Here is a 10404-nt window from a genome sequence, read left to right as displayed (position 1 = left end):
GCATCCTCTTTGCTTTTGGTCCTCCACTCTCGACACCAAACTATTAAAAAAACGCGCATTTTCTTTGGAAATGTCTACGATTATACCCACTTAGTAGTGGACATGAATGTCAGCGGCATGACTGCAGGTGAAATCTCTGCACACCTGTGCAGTCAGTTTCGCCCGATCCGGGGGTTTTCAGACAGAAATGTCCGAAGATGGACCTCCGAGTGCGGCTTTGTAGGTAAATAACAGGGTCAACTACAAAATCAAGGCCTGCCTGACACATCTGTGACCAGGAAGTCCTGGATATGCAGGATGGGGTTGTCAGATTCTGCGTCTCAGCTCTATCATGCCAGGTCACCAGTGTTGGCATCAGCCGGTTTGTGGAGTCCTGGAATGCTCACAGAGTTCTGGTACTTTCATTTTCATGCCTCTTGTTTTAGTTTGTCTACATTCATGACAGTTTGAGGAGAAATAGTGACCAGTCACTGCAGATCTTGAGGCTGTTTGCTCATGTGTGGCTCTTGTCCCTTGAGTCCTTTTTGTAACCCAGTGCAGGAGGAGGGATCCCCAATGTTCTGGCCTCAGGTGGCTGTCCAGTCCAGCTTCCTGAGAACCTGCTGCCTTGTGCCTCTTGCAGCAGACTGGTACGATGCAGAGAGAGGCTCTTCCCTGACCAGGGTCTCAGGTTTTGGAGTCGACCCTTTCACAACAGAAGAGGCGAGACGACAGGCTGGAACAGGCGACATCTCTCCCCTGTTCGATGGCATCACCAATGACAACCCAACGGCCTTTCTGGATGCTCTGCAGCACCTCATCCGTGTCAGCAGTGAATGAAGATATCAGAGGACAGAAAAACAGCGTAGAAGTTTGTTCTTCCATTAAAATTCCTTGAAAAAGAGTTTGGATGGCTATTTTTTCCTTTTTGCAGCACAAGATTAAGACAAGGTTTGTTCATGAATTGAGAAAGGAATCAAGAACCACACATTTAAACAAAACCCAGGATATGAAATATCAATATATTTATTCTTTAATATTTCAGACAATGACATTACAAACATTCAAAAATTGACTGCAACAGCAAGATAAACTATGTACATTAAAAAAATGAGAACTGCAAAAACATGAAAGTGCATGAGAAAGGAGAAAACAATAATTAACTGATCTGCTTCACTACTTCACACAGGCTCCACACCCCACCAGTGAGCACCAGCAGGTCTAAAACATGGGCTCATCCATGACAGCTCTAAATACAAACAAACAATTCTAATACAGAAATATCACATTTAAACAGTTCATTGAAAATTATACAAAGTGTACATTAGCTGAAGGTTGTATCTTGCACTTCACAAGTCCCTGTGTTACTTATCTTTACAAACCAAGCAGGTGAAAGCTGCCACTGCTGGCTGGACATCAGCTTCCCGAATTTTCTTCATGGCCATCTCAGAGAGCTGATTGATGTTATCTGAGATGCCATGGAGATTCTCAGCAGCATTTTTTGGCTCATCAATTTTTTTCGATGACATTCCACAGATGGCCGTCTGGAGCCCTTCGACTTCGATATGTGGGAACAAAAAAGAAGCAAATCTGACGGAATAAACTACTGTTCAATTGTGATTCTCTGTAAAGTCGGCTTACATGTTGGTGAGCCTGGTGGTGCCAATGATGAACCGCTCCTAAAGCTGCTCCACTGTCCTCTCACTGGCAGGTCTGCCTTCAGAAGACAGGAATTTCCTCCCGTATGTTGGCCCAACCTATCAATTCCATAAACACACAATTCAGTAAGTTGATGAAAATGACACACAACAGCAAATAGAAAAACATCAGGTTGTTAAGAACGACAATAATACATTTTTGGATTGTATTATGAACCAGTAACCAATATACAAAATGGTATATTTAGTTAATTAGAAAGTGTAAATACCAAAGTGTAACTGCAAACAACCCTACTGATACTGAGAGCATTTGCAGTCTCACATTTGAGATTATTATTTTTGTTTTGATGTGTATTTTTCTCTCCTGAAATTGTTTCTTTCAACGTGATGAATGAGATCTGAGTCAGCAGAATCTGCAGTGTGCTGCTGCTGCCAGTAGGTGTCGCTATAAAACTGCAGTATAATCACTGAAAAGCAGCGATTTTAATCATACATATAAATTAACGAGGTTTGTCGCTACTTACCTCGGCAGACGCTGAGGTGACTTCGGCCTGGAGTTGGTCATCCGACACAAAAGTGGGAGAAGCCGCACTCGGAGGTCCATCTTCGGACATTTCTGTCTGAAAACCCCCGGATCGGGCGAAACTGACTGCACAGGTGTGCAGAGATTTCACCTGCAGTCATGCCGCTGACATTCATGTCCACTATTAAGTGGGTATAATCGTAGACATTTCCAAAGAAAATGCGCGTTTTTTTAATAGTTCGGTGTCGAGAGTGGAGGACCAAAAGCACAGAGGATGCAGCAGCAGCAGCAGAAGAAGAAGAAGAAGAAGAAGAAGAAGAAGAAGAAGAAGAAGAAGAAGAAGAAGAAGAGAAAGCTCGACTTCCGGTTTTCCAGCAGCGCAAACTTGAGAACTGGTTGTATTAAAAAACGGCCGTATTTTATTTCCCGACTTTCGTTTGATAAACACATAATAAGCAATCAGATAAATGCTCGTTTTCCGTTTTTTGTTTACCTTAATCCAAACGGAAATCGGAAATCGAATGGTTTTCCGTTTTTCGTTTACCCATATCAATCCGGAAAACGAATGGCCGTAAGGTACACGGACCGTCAACACCTGGACTCGTCATCTTTGGTTCTTTCCACCAAAAATTCCACAACAACAAACAGCAATTTTTATTCTTTTTTTTTTGTTGTTGTTGTTGACAAGTGGGGCTCAGACTGCAGCGTCATTTCCAAACTGAGAGCTGATTGGCTGCTGCCGATGGAGGCGGGTCCTGATCTCAGCCAGTAATACAGTCCTGAGTAGTGATTGGCAGATAGAGGGAGACGCTAAAGCTAAGGCTAACAATCGGAAGTCAAAATGGATGAAGGTCGTTATTTAAAAAAAGAACCGCCGTGCGCCTTTCTTTAAAGTGAGTCCGCAGCTTTGGTGAGTGAAAGCATATTTAGATATGTGCGTGCACACACACGCACACACAAATAGACCGCATATAAGAACTTTTACAATTGGTATAAATCTATGCACGTGCTACCCAGCACGGAGCATGCGCAGAACAGCTGGGTGTCTCCATGACAACCAGGAGACTGTTGACATCATCAGGAGATGAGAGCTTCCTGAGGTCCACTGATCGAAGGGTTCATTCTGTCCGTCTAGCGATCGAGCGAGTCGAGCAGTGTAGTTTTGGTGATTTTCCATGTCTTTTCAAGACTTTCCTCCAACGATTATGGAGAAATCATTTGTCCGGAACCTGAATTCCACCCAGGCTGACCAGGCCTACAGGCCACGGGTAAGACAAGAGCACTCAGTTCTTACAAACACAACTCAAAACTGCTTTATCGAGTCTGTGAAGAAACTAGACCAGCACTCTTTTTCTGAGTGTCACATTTCTTCCAGACTACAGAATGCATATTTATCTCTCTGTTTTCCCTCTGCAGAAAAGTTTGGATGAGGATATTCAACTTCGTCCTCAGCGTCTGGGATCATGGGCACAGGGATGCCGTGGATGGACTCCAGCTGGCATCTCTGGTAAGCTCTCCTCGATGTCTCTCTTTTTTTTGTGATCAAATATTTTATTTTATTAGAAAAAACTGCATACGTATAATTACATGGTCACAAAATGCCCAAGGCACAGAACACACCAATGAACATAGCACAAATATGAACAAACAACGAGTGAGAAGGACAAAAAGGCAAACAAACATGGATACATTATATCGGGAGAGGGTAGACATAAAACACAGAGGACAAACAAACACAAGGACAGACAACTAGTTGACACATCACTTTTATTGAATCAGAAGATGAAAATTAGCTTCTAGCTATATCTGGTCTGTGCAATACATTTATTGTGTAATGTCCTTGTCAAATAAATAAATACATAAGTGAATAGAACACATGCTTTAATTTGGGCTGTCAGTTTCAATTGCATTAATTGAAATTAATTAGTTTCTGTCTTTTTTGAGATGTGCTGCTGCATCTGAATGGTGATAATGAGGCTTTTCTTTGATTGATCTCTTGCAGAATCAAGAGTTTCCCAGGCCGCCGTCGCCAAACCCGACCCTGGGGATGAAAGAATCCACCTGCGCCCACAAGGTCTGGGGTTATGGGCTCAGGGATGTCGTGGGTGGTCTCTCGCTGGCGACTCTGGTAAGGTCTCCTCTTGAGCTAAGGAAACTCATCATGGAAGAAAACCTTTTTTTTTCTCTCAAATTGTATGTAAAATGTATTTCTTCCTTGATTTCTCTCTTTTGTTGAATCAGAACACGTGCAGAGACGACGAGAGGCCAGAGCGACATCAGCGACGGAGCGACCCAGGGTGGAGCCAGGTGAGCTGACGGTGTTCCTACCAAACCTGCATGACGCAAACACACGTTTTAAATTGATTGTTTCCTCAGAATCAGAGCAGATCAGAGCAGCTTGATTTGCTGATTGTTATTTTAAACAGTGTATAAAACCCCCCAAACTCACGACTGTGACTCTACATTTTCTGTTGACAGGGAAAGTGGCTCAGCTGGTGGAGCCAGAGGAGCCGGTGGAGCCTGAAGAACCAGTGGTGACACTGGAGCTGGTCGAGGCCGTTGAACCGGCGGAGTCTGTCGATCCGACTCCAGCTGGTGACTCTGGTAAAGTCTCCTCCTCAATTTCTCTCTTTTGTTGAATCAGAACACATGGTTTAATACTGGCTGTCAGTTTTAATTGCATGAATTGAAATTAATTAGACTCTGTCTTTTTTTGAGATGTGCTGCTGCATCTGAATGGTGATAATGAGGCTTTTCTTTGATTGATCTCTTGCAGAATCAAGAGTTTCCCAGGCCGCCGTCCCCAAACCCGACCCTGGGGATGAAAGAATCCACCTGCGCCCACAAGGTCTGGGGTTATGGGCTCAGGGATGTCGTGGGTGGTCTCTCGCTGGCGACTCTGGTAAGGTCTCCTCGTGAGCTAAGGAAACTCATCATGGAAGAAAACCTTTTTTTTCTCTCAAATCGTATGTAAAATGTATTTCTTCCTTGATTTCTCTCTTTTGTTGAATCAGAACACGTCCAGAGACGACGAGAGGCCAGAGCGACATCAGCGACGGAGCGACACAGGGTGGAGCCAGGTGAGCTGACGATGTTCCTACCAAACCTGCATGACGCAAACACACCTTTCAATTTGATTGTTTCCTCAGAATCAGAGCAGATCAGAGCAGCTTGATTTGCTGATTGTTATTTTAAACAGTGTATAAAACCCCCCAAACTCACGACTGTGACTCTACATTTTCTGTTGACAGGGAAAGTGGCTCAGCTGGTGGAGCCAGAGGAGCCGGTGGAGCCTGAAGAACCAGTGGTGACACTGGAGCTGGTTGAGGCCGTTGAACCGGCGGAGTCCGTCGATCCGACTCCAGCTGGTGACTCTGGTAAAGTCTCCTCCTCAATTTCTCTCTTTTGTTGAATCAGAACACATGGTTGAATACTGGCTGTCAGTTTTAATTGCATTAAGAGAAATTAATTAATTTCTGTCTTTTTTTTAGATGTGCTGCTGCATCTGAATGGTGATAATGAGGCTTTTCCTTGATTGATCTCTTGCAGAATCAAGAGTTTCCCAGGCCGCCGTCGCCAAACCCGACCCTGTGGATGAAACCATCCACCTGCGCCCAGAAGGTCTGGAGTTATGGGCTCAGGGATGTCGTGGGTGGTCTCTCGCTGGCGACTCTGGTAAGGTCTCCTCCTGAGCTAAGGAAACTCATCATGAAAGAAAACCTTTTTTTTTTCTCTCAAATCGTATGTAAAATGTATTTCTTCCTTGATTTCTCTCTTTTGTTGAATCAGAACACGTGCAGAGACAACGAGAGGCCAGAGCGACATCAGCGACGGAGCGACACAGGGTGGAGCCAGGTGAGCTGACGATGTTCCTACCAAACCTGCATGACGCAAACACACGTTTTAAATTGATTTCCTCAGAATCAGAGCAGATCAGAGCAGCTTGATTTGCTGATTGTTATTTTAAACAGTGTATAAACCCCCCCAAACTCACGACTGTGACTCTACATTTTCTATTGACAGGGAAAGTGGCTCAGCTGGTGGAGCCAGAGGAGCCGGTGGAGCCTGAAGAACCAGTGGTGACACTGGAGCTGGTCGAGGCCGTTGAACCGGCGGAGTCTGTCGAACCGACTCCAGCTGGTGACTCTGGTAAAGTCTTCTGGTTTAATGGTTTAATTAGGGCTGTCACTTTAATTGCATTAAGAGAAATTAATTAATTTCTGTCTTCTTTTGAGATGTGCTGCTGCATCTGAATGGTGATAATGAGGCTTTTCCTTGATTGATCTCTTGCAGAATCAAGAGTTTCCCAGGCCGCCGTCGCCAAACCCGACCCTGGGGATGAAACCATCCACCTGCGCCCAGAAGGTCTGGGGTTATGGGCTCAGGGATGTCGTGGGTGGTCTCTCGCTGGCGACTCTGGTAAGGTCTCCTCCTGAGCTAAGGAAACTCATCATGGAAGGAAAAAAACAACCTTTTTTTCTCTGAAATTGTATGTAAAATGTATTTCTTCCTTGTTTTCTCTCTTTTGTTGAATCAGAACACGTGCAGAGACGACGAGAGGCCAGAGCGACATCAGCGACGGAGCGACACAGGGTGGAGCCAGGTGAGCTGACGATGTTCCTACCAAACCTGCATGATGCAAACACACGTTTTAAATTGATTTCCTCAGAATCAGAGCAGATCAGAGCAGCTTGATTTGCTGATTGTTATTTTAAACAGTGTATAAAAACCCCCCAAACTCACGACTGTGACTCTACATTTTCTGTTGACAGGGAAAGTGGCTCAGCTGGTGGAGCCAGAGGAGCCGGTGGAGCCTGAAGAACCAGTGGTGACACTGGAGCTGGTCGAGGCCGTTGAACCGGCGGAGTCCGTCGAACCGACTCCAGCTGGTGACTCTGGTAAAGTCTCCTCCTCAACTTCTCTCTTTTGTTGAATCAGAACACATGGTTGAATACTGGCTGTCAGTTTTAATTGCATTAAGAGAAATTAATTAATTTCTGTCTTTTTTTGAGATGTGCTGCTGCATCTGAATGGTGATAATGAGGCTTTTCCTTGATTGATCTCTTGCAGAATCAAGAGTTTCCCAGGCCGCCGTCGCCAAACCCGACCCTGGGGATGAAAGAATCCACCTGCGCCCACAAGGTCTGGAGTTATGGGCTCAGGGATGTCGTGGCTGGTCTCTCGCTGGCGACTCTGGTAAGGTCTCCTCCTGAGCTAAGGAAACTCATCATGGAAGAAAACCTTTTTTTTTTCTCTCAAATCGTATGTAAAATGTATTTCTTCCTTGTTTTCTCTCTTTTGTTGAATCAGAACACGTGCAGAGACGACGAGAGGCCAGAGCGACATCAGCGACGGAGCGACACAGGGTGGAGCCAGGTGAGCTGACGGTGTTCCTACCAAACCTGCATGACGCAAACACACATTTTAAATTGATTTTCTCAGAATCAGAGCAGATCAGAGCAGCTTGATTTGCTGATTGTTATTTTAAACAGTGGATAAAACCCCTCAAACTCAGTACTGTGACTCTACATTTTCTGTTGACAGGGAAAGTGGCTCAGCTGGTTCAGCCAGAGGAGCCGGTGGAGCCTGTGAAACCACTGGAACCAGTACAGGCATTGGTAACACCACCACAGGTGGAGCCTGCAGAACCAGTGGTGCCACTGGAACCGGTAGAGCCTGTGGAGACAGAAAAGCCGGTGGAGACAGAAGGGCCGGTAGAGACAGAAAAGCCGGTGGAGACAGAAAAGCCGGTGGAGACAGAAGAGTCGGTAGAGACAGAAAAGCCGGTGGAGACAGAAAAGCCGGTGGAGATAGAAGAGCCGGTGGAGACAGAAGAGCCGGTGGAGACAGAAGAGCCGGTGGAGACAGAAAAGCCGGTGGAGACAGAAAAGCCGGAGGAGTCAGAAGAGCCGGTGGAGACAGAAAAGCCGGTGGAGACAGAAGGGCCGGTAGAGACAGAAAAGCCGGTGGAGACAGAAAAGCCGGTGGAGACAGAAGAGCCGGTGGAGACAGAAGAGCCGGTGGAGACAGAAGAGCCGGTAGAGTCAGAAGAGCCGGTGGAGACAGAAAAGCCGGTGGAGACAGAAGGGCCGGTAGAGACAGAAAAGCCGGTGGAGACAGAAAAGCCGGTGGAGACAGAAGAGCCGGTGGAGACAGAAGAGCCGGTGGAGACAGAAGAGCCGGTGGAGACAGAAGAGCCGGTAGAGACAGAAAAGCCGGTGGAGACAGAAAAGCCGGTGGAGACAGAAGAGTCGGTAGAGACAGAAGAGCCGGTGGAGACAGAAAAGCCGGCGGAGACAGACGAGCCGGTAGAGACAGAAGAGCCGGTGGAGACAGAAGAGCCGGTGGAGACAGAAGAGCCGGTCGAGACAGAAAAGCCGGTGGAGACAGAAAAGCCGGTGGAGACAGACGAGCCGGTAGAGACAGAAGAGCCGGTGGAGACAGAAAAGCCGGTGGAGACAGAAAAGCCGGTGGAGACAGACGAGCCGGTGGAGACAGAAGAGCCGGTGGAGACAGAAGAGCCGGTGGAGACAGACGAGCCGGTGGAGACAGAAGAGCCGGTGGAGACAGAAGAGCCGGTGGAAGAGCCGGTGGAGACAGAAGAGCCGGTGGAGACAGAAGAGCCGGTGGAGACAGAAGAGCCGGTGGAAGAGCCGGTGGAGACAGAAGAGCCGGTGGAGACAGAAGAGCCGGTGGAGACAGACGAGCCGGTAGAGACAGAAGAGCCGGTGGAGACAGAAAAGCCGGTGGAGACAGAAAAGCCGGTAGAGACAGTAGAGACTGTGGAGCCGGTGGAGTTGGTTAAAAAGTCGAGCCGGTGGACCTGGTGGAGGAATCTGTTCAGCTGTTGCAGCGGGAAGAGCCGGACGAGCTGGAAGAAGTGATTTCTGTCCACTTCGCTCAGCTGGACAGAAATTTGTAAATGAAAACAATGGAAAGGAAAGTGGGGACAGAGAAAAAGAAGACAGAGGGAAAGAAGAAATTCAGAACAAATTTAGGATAGAAAAGAAAAAAAGAGGGCTACATTCCAGGCATATTTAGGTTAAACCAAACCAAAAAAAGAGACAATTTCTAGGCACAATTCAATTAAACCCCCCAAAAAATTAGAAGAAAAAAAGGCACAAATAGGTTGAAAAAAAGTGTCTTTTATTAAGGAACAGCGACGCTGGAAAAGAAGAAGAATGGAGTTTATGTCACAATGTGTGTGTGTGTGTGTGTCTGCGTGTATGTGTGCATTGAGGAAAAAGAATAAAAAAAAAACATTATAAATTGACCAAGACTGCAGGATATTTTGTCCAGGGTTGTTGCTCATATTCTACGTATACAGTAGAGTTGTACAGTCTGACAGACAAAACCAAAAGCTTCCTGCACCCGTTCGTTAATTACAGTGAGAATGTGTGTGTCGCTCCAGTCCATCAGAGCAAATATCGGATGTGTAGCTGCTGATAGACAAGCAACAAAGAAAAGTTGCTCCATATCAAAAATAACAACAGAATTATTGCTAAATGTAGTTTATTGTCTCTGACAGAAAAAGATGAGATGTTGTTTGGATCAGAAACACTCGTCTCCAGTTTGCTGGTCGCTCCACCATGTTTCCATCACAAACCCTGAAAGCCTGAACAGCTGAGCTGCTGGAGGAACGAGGTTTGTCCTTGAAGAGGCTTCTGCTTTTAATCTGTGTGAGCACAGAGCAAACCCATTCATTCAAAACCTCCTGCGTGATCAAGGAGCTTAAATCACTTCACACTATTTTTCAAGAGTCCACAAGCCAATTCACAGATACGCATGAATTATTGATTTCACGTTTAATGATAGGATGATCAACATTCTGAAACAGGTATCAACTGAAATGACTGGATCAGACTGCGACTGGGTTTTTATTTCAAGGTAGAAAAAAACACAAATGCAGAGATTTAAATTTAAGACGTGAACTCTGGTGGATTAGCTTAAACTTTTCTAATTCTCACGCATTTTTGTGTCATGGGTGCAAGGGTGGAAGGACGCAGGCAGCAGGCATGGTTGGAAAGGGTCTTTTATTCCGAAAACTCAGGAGGTCAGGAACTCAGGAAAAGGCAAACAGAGCTGAGGTGCAGGCAGGGACACGGACGCAGGAAGACAGACGCACAAGGAGCCGACAAGACGCACCAGGAGAGCAGGACTTAAAATAGGGGGGCAGGACAGGTGGAGCACATTAGGGAGATAACGAGACAGACCAGAGGGAGAACAAGAGGAGCAGGCAGGTGA

Source organism: Salarias fasciatus, chromosome 7 (genome assembly GCF_902148845.1).
Source record: "Salarias fasciatus chromosome 7, fSalaFa1.1, whole genome shotgun sequence".
Taxonomy (NCBI): Eukaryota; Metazoa; Chordata; class Actinopteri; order Blenniiformes; family Blenniidae; genus Salarias; species Salarias fasciatus.
The sequence above is the reverse complement of the archived record's forward strand: the minus strand, read 5'-3'. Positions refer to the sequence as shown.